General features: G+C 43.0%; 1 long non-coding RNA gene across 4 annotated transcripts in view; it reads left to right on the top strand.

The window, feature by feature from the left end:
* Window positions 1-320: 320 nt before the first annotated feature.
* LOC136018050 (uncharacterized) overlaps window positions 321-12,677 on the top strand; it is a 29,407-nt gene continuing 17,050 nt past the window's right edge. The window contains exons 1-4 of one of the 4 annotated variants that reach the window (XR_010614204.1): window positions 341-547; window positions 1,467-1,548; window positions 6,950-7,005; window positions 7,524-7,811. This is a non-coding gene — a long non-coding RNA (uncharacterized LOC136018050). Of the gene's footprint in view, window positions 548-1,466; window positions 1,549-6,949; window positions 7,006-7,523; window positions 7,812-12,677 lie in introns of those variants that run through there. The other 3 variants (XR_010614201.1, XR_010614202.1, XR_010614203.1) reach the window with 3 other exon arrangements.

Below are 12,677 nucleotides of genomic sequence, written 5' to 3'. Positions count from 1 at the left end.
AGCGCCTGAGCGGCCACAGGCTGCAGGACGTACACCCCCCAGCCTCGCAACTCGAGGCCACCCGGGCTGGGCCGCGCAGCCCCTTCCGGAGGGGATGAGGCCGGCTCACGGGCCTCAGGGCTGCTGCGCCAGCAGCACAGCACAAACGCACGCCCTGAGCGAAAGGGCCCGCACCCCCCAACACCGCTGCTCCAGGCCCGCCGCCTCCGCCGCCGGGGGGGCCATTACGGGGCCACCCGCCCCGACGCCTGTAATAAATGGCGGAGGGGGCGGAGACCTTTCCACTGCTGCCCAGTGAGGACCTCAAGCCCCGGGGGGGCGGTGCCCCACGCCACTAACCCCAATGGGTGTTAGAGGCCTCGGATGACGGACGGGTCGCCTCCTCCGCCCAGTGCCTCCAGTGGGCGGGCCTTGGTGCCCGTCAGCCAATGCGGTGTGCGGCTTGGGGCGCGTCGCGCCTTCCCGTGGTGCCGCGCGGGGAGCGGCGGCAGGAGCGTTCGCGACTCCATCCGGGTCCCGGCGCTGCTCTGGGTCACCCTTTCGGCAGGTAACGGGGCGGCGGCGGTGGGCGCGGTCCCCGTGAGGCGCTGCCATGGCCCGCGGGCGGGGGGCACCCCGCGGGGAATGGCCGCGGGTGCCTGGGCGGGGGGCGGAACAGGCGGGTGGAACAGGCGGGGGGGCCTGGGCCCGGCCCCCAACCCAGCCGCGGGCCGGTGCGCGCGCCCCTCAGCCCGGCTCCTCCACTCGGTGTCCCCGCCCCGCGGGGGGGAACTGTCCCCGACGGGCGGGGCGGCCTGGGCCGCGGGCTGGGGCCGCCGGCCCGGTCAGAGGCGGGGTCGTGGCGGCTGCTGCCGGGCTGGGCTTACTGCCCCCCTCCACCGCCCTCGGGCCCCCCGGTTATTGTCGTGATGTTCCTCATCGAGGCCTTCCCCCCCCCCCCCCCCGTCTACTCCAGACTAACTTGCGGGCCCGGAAGTGCCGCCCCCGGGCGCTCCGCAGTGGTGCCTTGGCTCCGCCGCCCGCTGGGGATAGGCTGCGGATGCCGTCAGCGCCTGGATACGTCACTTCCGCTATCAAGTGTGTGGGCAGGGGAGACCTTGGCCGCAGGGGGGAGCCCCCCCCGGTCCTCCAGCACCGGAGCCGGGGGTGAGATCCGCGCCCGCCGTGCCCCGCGCTGGCGGCGCTGCGGCCGGGGGTCCCTGCGGGGGGCGGGCAGTGCCGCCACGACGGGGCCATAGGAGCCCGTGGGGCGCGTGGGGCGAGTCACGTTCAGAACGAGGGGGCAGAGGCTGGGGAAATACGGGATGGAACGCACCTAGTGCGGCGGCGGAACGTGCTGCCCTGCGCACGGCAGGGCGGCACCAACTGCAGGTGTCCACTGTTGTGCCTCTGTGCTGCTGCTGGCACAGGGTAGGACCAGTCCCTGCTGCTCAGTAACGTGTGTATGTGACTTTATTCTGCCACAGTGCAGTCAGTTCTGGAGGGAGAGACTGCTCAGACTGTATCTTCATGACTGGTAGGAGTGGAAGCTCAACCTGGTGTTGAAGGGTATGGTAATTCTCACTTAGAGATTTGTGTTCTGCATTGTGACTTTAATTGTCCTGTTTTCCATAGACCGTTTTCTGGCCTTGATACAAGTCTCAACTGGCATGGAAAAATTGGTTCTGTTAAAAATGTGCATAGAAATCTTGCAGAATGGTGCTTAATCAAAACAGTGGGTCACACTTAATCAGTAGCAGAATTTTGCAGAAAATGAGTCTGTCCCTTCAAAACCAATAATATTTCTTTAAATTAATATTAAAGAAACAGGGCATCCTTTCTTAATTCTTGGAGCAGGCAAGCCAACCTGGCTTCCAGGGGACTTCACCAAAGCACACATGTATTGGGGTGGCTCCTCATCAAATGTGATATGTTCTGTTCACAGCAACACTCGGCTGTTAAACAACCTGAACTCACCCAAGGAGTTATTTACAGTGGCTGTTCAGACTTGCTTCAAGACTTGTTCAGAGTCATTCCAGTATACTTGACATGTGGTAACAGATGTAGTAGTAGTATTTTGTATGTAGTAGTTGGCTGCATGAAGATGAGCATACTAGATAGCTGTTTATCGTGGTATTTTTAATTTAAAATTTTTGATTGTAATTGTTTTCACTGTTTCACCAAGTTGTACTCTATATATCTGAAATGCAACCTCAATCCATATAGGTCATGCATATAGTTGTATAGTAATACTGGAGACTTGCCAAAAGGAAGCTTAGATAGAACATGGAATCACTTGTTTTGTTTTTCTGCTACTAAGAAGCTGTATCTTTATTTCACTTTCCTTTTGATAAATGCCTTCTGTATTTTCCTCTGTTGTCAACAGTGGAAAACAGTTCATTTGCAAAATAGTGAAAGGCTCCCAGGCCTTGTAAATTGCATTAGATGTTATGCTGGGAATTAATAATGTAACACAACATACTTGAAAATGTTGTCATGCACTAACTTAATTATTTGTTCAATTTGCATAATTATTAGATTAACATGCAAAGTTTATGCTGGAGAAGCTAGCCGTCTTACTAGTGGCATGATCTAAAAGACGCGAATCTAGTGATTAAATACAGAGTTTTATGCTTGGAAGTAAGTATGCACTCTTGCTTGAAGCAGGATAAATAACCAAATTATGGTTTCCTCTTCAGAAGTGTGTTGAGGCCTTTGTTTCATTTGAAGCTGTAGCTAAACTGAAATGTGCTTATATAAATCTTCTTGCAGTGCACTGACAGATGTCAGATTTCCACAAATTCTTTTTGAATACACAACATTTTGGTGTAGTACACTACTACAACGTTACTCCTTTACAAAGTTTTTACAGCATTAATCCTTACATGTTACTCCTTTCACTGAGGTTTTTGCCAGCCTTGTACAGTACTGTAATGCATGCAGCACTTATACAGGTAGTTTAATACCAATATTGTAAACTTGAATATGCGTGTGAGAAGATGGTAGGATTTGTATTACTTTGTTTCTTTGTTAATATTGGAGATCTCCACAGGAGATGTGCTTCATTCAGTTAATGAGTGGACAGTAATGACTTCTGTTTTCTTTCAAGCCACTGTTTCTGGATATTTATATTCTGTCTGTAACTACATGATTAAAAAATAAGCCAAAATGAAATATACTAATTAAAAGTGTGGCAAGCCAGTATATTTCATCTTATAATTACTTAAAACCAGAATACTTTGTGTTAAAGCAGTTAATTGTAGATGGGATATAGATTTTTTTCTTTAATTAAAAATACCTATTTCTGATTGAGGCACCAGAGAAATACGTTATTGGTGACAATCAGATGTATTAATCTTACAGTGTTGTGTGAAAAATGCCAAGAAATACCGTAGTGGACTCACATCCCTCAGGTGTGTGGGCCTTGGTGCTGCTTGTGCTTCAAGGTGAAGCACATTTGTATAGCGTTGAGTGCCGAAGCTGCTTGTGTTCCTTTTCTCCTCTTTGTAAAATTTGCCACTTCAAAACAGCATTCTGTTGTGATTCACACTTACTCCAAGTGTACTGTTGCTGAATGGACTAGCGTGGCTGAGTAGAGGTATTGAAATTTAAGGTTTGGGGCGTGAAAAGGTGCCTGGACTTCACCTGGAAAGTGTTACATTCCGCTGAAAGAATTTTTGCTTTCTTGGTCAGTGTCTGTATTCAGTGCAGGTGAATTTGCTTTGCACAAAGTAACAGTAAAGAAATCAACCCCAAACCAAGAAACTGATTTGTTTAGTCTGATAATCAATAAACTGATTTCTTTAGTCTTAATCTTCACACACGTTTTTAATTTAGTTTTGATTTTTGCTGTGCTTAATATTACCCACTGAATTTCTACAGCTGAACCGAAGCACTAGAGTCTTTTCAGATAACAAACTCTTCACAAATTTACAATTGCCAGATGATGCTTTCACAGAAGGATGTACTGCAGCACTGTATACCTCAAGTTAACGTATATGCTTATCTCCACACTGCATGTAGGAGGTGTCAGTAAAGCACAGTTTGTATAGGAATGTTCCTTCTACGAGCTCACTTTCAGCTTCAGGAGGTTTCTTATGTGCTGCAAAGTGGACATGATAACTGGGAGAATAAAATATTAGTCTTTTAGGATCACACTGAGAAGAAGCAGGACTTCTGTTATTTCCACATATACACATTTTGTTCCTTCAGCAGATAGCAAATAAAAACCATAGCTATTGAGCTGGATTTTTTTTCCAGTTTTGCAGGTTGGAGAATAGCTTAAAAGTGCTTAATGTCCCATTGTGTGCTACTAAACAAGAACATGTGCATTCTTGAGCCTTTTTTTCCTATGCAGTTTAGGATCGTTTCAGGCAGGTAGCTCAAGAAAAACATGGAAAGCATACTTCAGAGTGATAGAGCGTATTTAGATTCTGCTACTGTCACTTCTCTTCGACACAAATTAGGAGCAAGGTTCTAGTCAGATAAGCACTTTATTAATACAAAGGAAGGTACAAAAACTAAATATAGAAGAGGAGAACATTTTAATTCACATCGAAACTTTTGTGACAGTAATTTTGCTGAGGGACTTTTGGAAAGAGGTGATGAGCTGTGCATGTAGCATGTGACAGACGGTGCAGGGGTAACTGGTGAGGAGAAGCAACGTTAAGGATGATCAAGTTCACATCAATCCTGCTGCTTCCTTTTCCCCATCAAAGCTTAACAAAAAGCTTGAGTTTGTAAGTCTGCATGAAGTCACTGAATTAGTGCTGACTCGAGGCCTGGAGCTCCATCGTGTGGTGGAAGCTGTGTGCCGGCTGTGTCTCAGCCCTGGCCTGCGCTGGGCAGCTTCAGTGGAGAGGTTTGGCAGAGGACATGTTCCTCTGTGCCAGTGCTCTGTGAAAGTTACACAGTTCCACAACTGCAGTGTCCTTTGCTTTCAGTTCTCTGGGGGTTTGAAACACGTGGGGACTGGAGAAATAGAACTTTGAACTCAGCTTTTACCGTGGAAAACAAGTTAAACTTCTATTTCTTAAAAGCTGAAAGTCTCATCATAGTCTAGGTGTTTATTGCTGAAGGAGAGAATATAAAGGTGGATAACCCAGAAACTTTTGTGCTGTACCAAGACATGGTATCTTCTGCATGGTGACTTCAGTAGCAGGGGTGTATGCGATAGCAGATTCACTTGGAGATGAGAACATACCACATCAGTAGAGGCTGTGCCAGGAGCATGCTGTACATCCAGCTTCTCTGCTTCTGTGTGCCAGAAAACCTTAATGCGTGGTATCAGGGAAGCAGCATGCAGCAGGCCTCCCAAGGAGATTTGGCAGATCTCATTCTGTGAAAGGACATTGCAACTTGGGTGATAGTAGTTTTAAACACTATTAAATATAACCCAGAAGTTAGAAACTTCCAAAACTGCAGGATTAATATAAAGCAGAACACAAATTAGCTAGACTTTATGTAAGTATACAGTGAAAACAGAAAAGCAGAAGGTAACTAGAACTTCTTTCAAAAGAGGATTTTGACTAGAATTTTAATTCTTTTATTTCTTTCTAGTATTAAAGCAAATAAAAGTGGCACCTGAGTGATATAACATCAAATTCCTTTTCTGCAGTAGTTAGAAGAATGACCTGGTGATCTTTCATAAAGCATATTTGTTACAGAATGAGGTTTTCATGACTGTCTTGTGTGCACTTACGATAACCACAGGATAACAGTTGGAAGTAAGGACACGTTTTACCTTAAGTAACAGTCCATCCAGACCTGTATTAGATGAAGGGCTCTTGAAAGGAGGTAGAATCTTATGGATTGAGGAGCTGCAAGTACCGAGCAGGAAAATCTAGTGGTGTCAGTAGAAAATGAGTTAGAATTTTTAAATTGGAACTTTAGATTGGAAAGGCCTACTGTCAATAGAACTCAAAAACTTTTTGCTACATCTCAAGTTGGTTAGGTTTATAATTAACTTTTGTCTAAAGGTGATGAAATGCAGCAGATGGTTTCTAGGTATGCTACGTTCCTTGTCTCCTTCAGAGTTCATTTTAAAAACAGAAGTTCAGAAGTGTTGTCTTACAGGTTTTTTTTATACATTTTGCTTTTTTGACATAAGGTTTTTGTGTGGTAACACCTGTTCAGTTTTTCATACCGCTTAAAGGTTTTCAGTACATCACAGAATCCTCAGCATCATCTTAAAGTTCTTTCTGAAGCTCACCTGGAATTGCTAAGTGACAAGCTCCAGATGCTGAGCTGGCTCTCTGCAGCTGGGCTCACTGGACAGGCCTCTGCAGGCTGCCTCCCTCATTGAGAAGTGGTGCTTTACAGGAATTCTGCTCAGCTGGTGAAGGTTTGGATGCAGAGACCTGGGAGGGTCATCTTTCCAACTGAATATGTGCTTGATAGCGGGACCTCTGCCTGAGCCAGTATAAAGGCTGTGGTGTGTGCCAGTATTCTTTAATGGTTTGACTTTGTCCCAGTGCTACTCTTCTGATTTATTACTGTTTTGGGCATTAGGATCAACTGCTTCTGTCCATGGGTGCATGCTAAAATATATATTCTGGTAGGCATGTAAATTAGTAAAAGCAAATAATGGGATTTGTACCAGTTACAAGCAAGATTTTAAGAGTGATTCACCATAACTTGTCATCAATATTTGTATAAAGGATTCTGGAGTAAAGTGTTGAGGGGGTTGGAAAATACTTTTAATTTTTTCTCTGTTCAAGGAATAACGTCATCCCTTTGTATATTAATGCATTGGGTCACGCGTTGTGGTTTTTGGCAAGGACATGATCATGCATTAGGGCGCTCTCGTTGTATCAGGGCTTTGTTTGAAGAGTGGTTTTAAAACCTCGGTTTAGAATTGGGATGAAGTACTAGTAAAACATGCATTTCATGTTTCAAAAACTGCTTTTCTGTAAACATGTTCAACTATCTTATAAATTACATTAACAAAACAATTGTTTTTCCTCTTCAGCTCTATTCTTAGGATGTCCTTGCGAAGAAGGGGATTGCAAGTCATACATCTCTCTGGCAAGTATTTTGATTTCAGTATTCTAAGACGTTTTTTACTTCAGGATCATTTTGAGCTGTGTTAATAATGTAGAAATTGGCTTTAAGGTTATGTCATGAGCAGTTAGAGAAACCCACTTGTTTCTGATCTGAAAACTGTAAAATTGAAGTGGCCTTTTGGTAAGGCACTTTAACTATTATTACATGTCAGGGTATAGGCTGTAATCTTTATGAGTTTTGTTTATAATAAAAGAATCACTGGCCATAGGACTGTATATGATTGAAGACAGACAGAAGCAGGACAAAATACTACTTTTGACAGTAAATTATTTTCTTTGAGCTATTTACTGTTGAAATAGCTGGGAAAAGTAACTATACGTAATACTTATTTGATCAGAATTACAAATATTAGGGCCTTATACTGATCCAGGGAAATTGGCTGCATAGCTGTGGTCCTAGGTTATATTATTTGAAAGTTCTAAAGAGGAAGAAGTTTGTATCTGCACATGATGTCTGATAGACTTTTCTTCTAATTTCAGATGAGAGGTTACAGCTGTGGAACAGGAATAGCTTTTTAACAGAAGTTTAATGACTAGTTTCTGTGACTGCTACAACCTGCTAACTGCTAACCTGCTAAAGATGAAATATAGTTAAGACCCAAGCCTTTGGTAAAATTCTGTAATTAAGGAAACATCTTTAAAATAACTTCATTGTGTGAATGCTTTTTCTGTGGTCGTTATGTAAGTGCTGTCTGCAGGTAGCTTAACTTGTCTTTATTAAAGCAACACTCTCTCTACGTCTACTGTGAAGATGCCTGCACTGTGGGATGAGGTAGTAGGTTGTATAGTTTTAGGGTCATACCCGCAACTGGGAGATAACTATACAATCTACTGTCTTTCCTAAAGCAGCAGAAAATCAGCAATGGAAACTTCTCAGTTTTAAGCTTAATGTCAGATTCTACTGAACTTCTGTACTTATAATGCTTATTATAGGAGAATATATTTCTGTAGTACCTGTGAGCAATTGTCTTTAGACTTTTCTAATTCTTAGAAAATCTGTTCTCATTCTGCATTAGTTTTTCTCTTCTAACGAGTAAAAAAAGTGAAGACTAGAGTGATTCCTGTATGAATATGGTGGGGTAATCAAATATAAATTTGTGATGTTCCGGTTGTTGTGTTGTTTTAACATTGCTAAGTGAAGTATCAAATATCCTTTAGAATGGAACTGTGGTTAGCTGCTTAAGGTCTTTGATGAAGTTTATGCTTCTCTGTCAGAGTGAGGTAGTAGATTGTATAGTTGTAGGGTAGTCATTTTACCCTGTTCAGGAGATAACTATACAATCTATTGCCTTCCCTGAGGAGTAAAACAAACTGCGGTCCTTTGCAGTCATTCATGTCTGCATTGAGTAAAAATTTATCTGTAAGATAAATTTAGGGTTGTAAAGTATCAGATTAATCAGTGACAGAGTTTTCAGGACTAACAGTCAGTGTGAATGGTGTAATCCCCAAATGATGTATTGGACTAATACATTTTTTCTTCCAAGGTGAGTGGCACAGTGCTGGCTGGATACTGAACACACACATGTTGCTAGATATAGAGTGGAAATCATTTTAACAGAATTTTGGTTTGAATGTAAAAATACGAGTAGCTCAGACTTGTACATTGTGAGGTAAACTGCTTTGAGACTCCAGCTTCTACAATGCATTAAAATTCTTTGACTCCACCTGCTTAGTAGAAGTTGGAGGGAAAACTTGTAATTATACTTCATTAACAAGTCTGCTTACTTTTCTCCAACTCTTCTAGCATGTGAGACAATGTAATACAAAATTAAAGTGCTGAATGGCTAAAATGCAACCCTCACCTTTTGGGGGGAGCATAAAACTGAAGTTTGAGTATCCAAGATCTGTAATTTTTCTCTGAGGTGATTAATGTTGTTATAAAAAGGCATTTTAAAACTTACTGCATTCTTATTCCTCCTGACATCCTAGGTGTAACCAGTCTAAGTGCTTCTGCACTAGTGTGACCAGCTAGCATCTTGCTATAGTAACAAAGAAAAGCATGAAATGCCTTTTGGGACTGAAAGTTTAGCATTCTGGGCATAGTGAAAATGAAGCCGTTTGTGAGTATTTAAGCCTGGAGGGTTAAAACAGGTTAACTACTTACCAAGCAACAATAACACTGTAAACTTGAAACTTGTGCCAAGGCCTAGAAGGAAGAAGACCAGAAGCAGCTGGTAAGCTAAAATGACTTCACAGAGCAGCTGCTAAGGGAGAAGAACTGCAAAAAGGAAGCATTGGGCTCCTAGGAAGAGGTAGTAGGTTGCATAGTTTTAGGGCAGGGATTTTGCTCACAAGGAGGTAACTATACAACCTGCTGCCTTTCTTAGGGCTTTATTATAACACCAGGACTGTTCTGGCTCCACCCTAACCTCTGCAGCTTTGGTACGTAAAGAGAAATGACAAGCTATTTCTAAGCATATGAAACCACTATATCAGCAAACTTGGTACCAAACTCAAGTGTAATGCTGCTAGCTGGAATTCAGTATTTCCAGCTGCTGGGAAAATGCTGCTTTTGGGGGTGCTTTTGCCATTTTGGAGACATTGGATTGTGATATCCGTAGGTTGTGATATGTAAGAGGCTGTGTTTGGAAGTCAGCTCCTTCAAGAGTAAGATTTGAGTTCCCTGCAGTTAGGATGGAGGTGGTATGGACTTCTAAACTGAACATTAAGGTAGTAATACTGTGTTCTTAATCAGGTAGCTGAAATGTATCTTCCTTTGGCTTTGTGCATGTCAAGTGGTAAAATGGAAGTTTCCCTTTCCCAGCAGGATCAGCTTACAGCTTACCTGAAACTGGTGGTTTTTCAGCAGGTACAGGCACTCCTAATAAAAAAGCTGTTGGTCGTGGATTGTTTGCAGCCTCACAGAAGGGAAGTTTTCAGTCAAAATGAACAATTACATTGCTTGTCTCATGGAATTAATTACACGTTAAAAAGTAGTCCATCACTACAGCAATACTTCTGGTAGGGCTTCAGCTGGATACCCTCTGCTATGGGATACAGAGACTTTAACTGCTGAGCATCTTGTATAGAGCTAACGATATTCCTGCACTGGCCACTATTTAAACTCGACAATGAGTCAGAATTGTAGGTTATAAACATGCTAAATGTGCTTATATTGAACATCCTGTATGAATTTAATTGTACGTGTTTGATTTAGTTAATAAAATACAGCATTCTATGCAATCTTACGGTGAATGGCCTTTACTTTCTCTAAAAAAAAAGTGAATTTTACAGGAAATCAGAACCTATGTTATGGAAATAAAGACAAGACCATGTTAAAAAAAAGAACTTTTAACTATAGAATTAGTGTTAATCAGTTATTCAGTGTTAACTGAAAATTATTCTGTGACTTTTGTTAAGAAGAGCTTTGATACAAGCTTTCACTGTGAAGCAGGAATCCACATTGCTGATGAATGTGCAGGAACCGCGCTTGCTCTAGAGCTGGTTTCTGAGTGGAAGTTTAAATTGCTGCACAAAAACCTGGAGTCTAAAGGGGAGCTGTGTTAGTCTTAACTGCCCCTTGGCTTTTTGCATAAATACAGCTGGTAGGGTATCAGCAGATTTGGGCAGAGAAACATACCAGTAAGTTTGATTCTAGCAGTACAAAGTGCCTTAAAAGCTTTAACATACTTCACATTTTAAGTACAAGGAGTATGCTTATGAAAGACACAAGAATTACCTGCTACCCACTCCATCTGTGATACTCCCATTGTCACTGACACATTTGTAAGGCCCCATATGTGAGAGAAATAAATAGAGCTTGAGTCTTAGATGAAAATGAGTGGCTGTTTTATTTTACTTTTGGAGTAATATACAAGTTTTAGGCTTAATGTACTTACTTTTGCCATTCTGTTACTATAACACTTGAAACCCAGCAGCACTCAGAGCCAGTATCTTTAACTTCAGCAAACAAGTAGATGAAGCTTTTGATTTCATAGTGTCTGACTGAAATGTGCAGCTCAATGCTATTATCACAGGGTTTTTTTTTAAGTTAAAAGTGTTAAAAACCAGCCCCTCTTGCAGAGGCCAAAGTGTTTCTTAGGCAAGAGGATGTGAATTTTGGGATGAATGTCTCCATATCTTAGCGTAGTGTGATAAGCAAGTACTGCAGAGAGCTACTGTGATACTGATTCTGCCACATCAAATCTAGCCCCTCTTGTGCAATACTGAAGTAGCCTTAAGGCTAAGAATGTTAACCTTGACCCCCAACTTTCTGTTACTGATTCTATCTTACCTATAAGGTGTACAGGCATTTTTTTCCTTGTAATTGGAAGCAGCTTGATGAAGTGATGAGGCTCAAACTGGAAAGGAATTATGCTGTGGTTCAGCAGCCCTATCTCATTAGATTATTTCTTACCTTGATTTGTCTGTGGGCTCCACCTAGTAAATGGTTTCTGCTCAGCAAAGCACAGGATTTGTTTGCTTTTTTCCATGTGTATATTCAGAGAGAGGTCCAAGGATGAAGTGACACCACAACAAGAATCCTTCCAATAAAGAAACAGTGCTTAAAGAATGCACAGCAGACAGTGCAGAAAAGTTTGCAGTAACAGTAGAGACATGTTTACCACCCATATTGAAGTGATTGTGTCCTGGTGGTCTTGGAAATGTTCCAGTAGAGCTCCAAAAATAGAATACAGTGTCAGTGCAGCTCCACATCCCAGGAGGATTGTTTCTGTTCTATGCTCTTCCACACAGGAAGGTGTGCTCTGAAATCTTCCTGGTAGTGGGAAACCTGAGACCTGTGGAGCTTATTCCCTAAGAGGAAACATTACCAAGAAATTCTCTTGTGCTTCCGAAGGGGATTCTGGACACTTGGTGCCATGTTCAGTGTATGAGCTTTCTACATTAGAAGTTCTCCCCTCTGCAGCCTTGTGTTGACCAGTGCGATTGTGGCAGAGAAGAATTGCTGATATAATAGATCCTAGAGAGCTGCTGCCAGCGCCCCAAAGGGTGTTGTCTGCTGAGCTTTTGCAGGCTGGGTAGCAGATTCACATGCTTAACATGCTTAACTTTTCCGTTGTGCTTCTGTATTCAGCCTCCTTCCAACCTGTGAGAGCAGATGCAAGGAAACTAACCTTTAGCTATCAATTGAATGTATGTAGAGAGATGTTAGCAACACACACCTAGAATTTTCATGGTATATTTAGAATCCTTGATTGTTAGATCCAATCACAGAATCACAGAATCACAGAATCCCAAGGGTTGGAAGGGACCTAAAAAGATCATCTAGTCCAACCCCCCTGCAAGAGCAGGGTAACCTACAGTACATCACACAGGAACTTGTCCAGGCGGGCCTTGAATATCTCCAGTGTAGGAGACTCCACAACCCCCCTGGGCAGCCTGTTCCAGTGCTCTGTCACTCTTACAGTAAAGAAGTTCTTCCTGATGTTAACGTGGAACTTCCTATGCTCCAGTTTACACCCATTGCCCCTTGTCCTATCACTGGATATCACTGAAAAAAGCCTAGCTCCATCATCCTGACACCTACCCTTCACATATTTGTAAACATTGATGAGGTCACCCCTCAGTCTCCTCTTTTGCAAGCTAAAGAGACCCAGCTCCCTCAGCCTCTCCTCATAAGGGAGATGTTCCACTCCCTTAATCATCTTTGTGGCTCTGCGCTGGACTCCTTCA

The sequence above is a fragment of the Lathamus discolor genome, chromosome 7 (genome assembly GCF_037157495.1).
Source record: "Lathamus discolor isolate bLatDis1 chromosome 7, bLatDis1.hap1, whole genome shotgun sequence".
Taxonomy (NCBI): domain Eukaryota; kingdom Metazoa; phylum Chordata; class Aves; order Psittaciformes; family Psittacidae; genus Lathamus; species Lathamus discolor.
The sequence above is the reverse complement of the archived record's forward strand: the minus strand, read 5'-3'. Positions and strand labels throughout refer to the sequence as shown.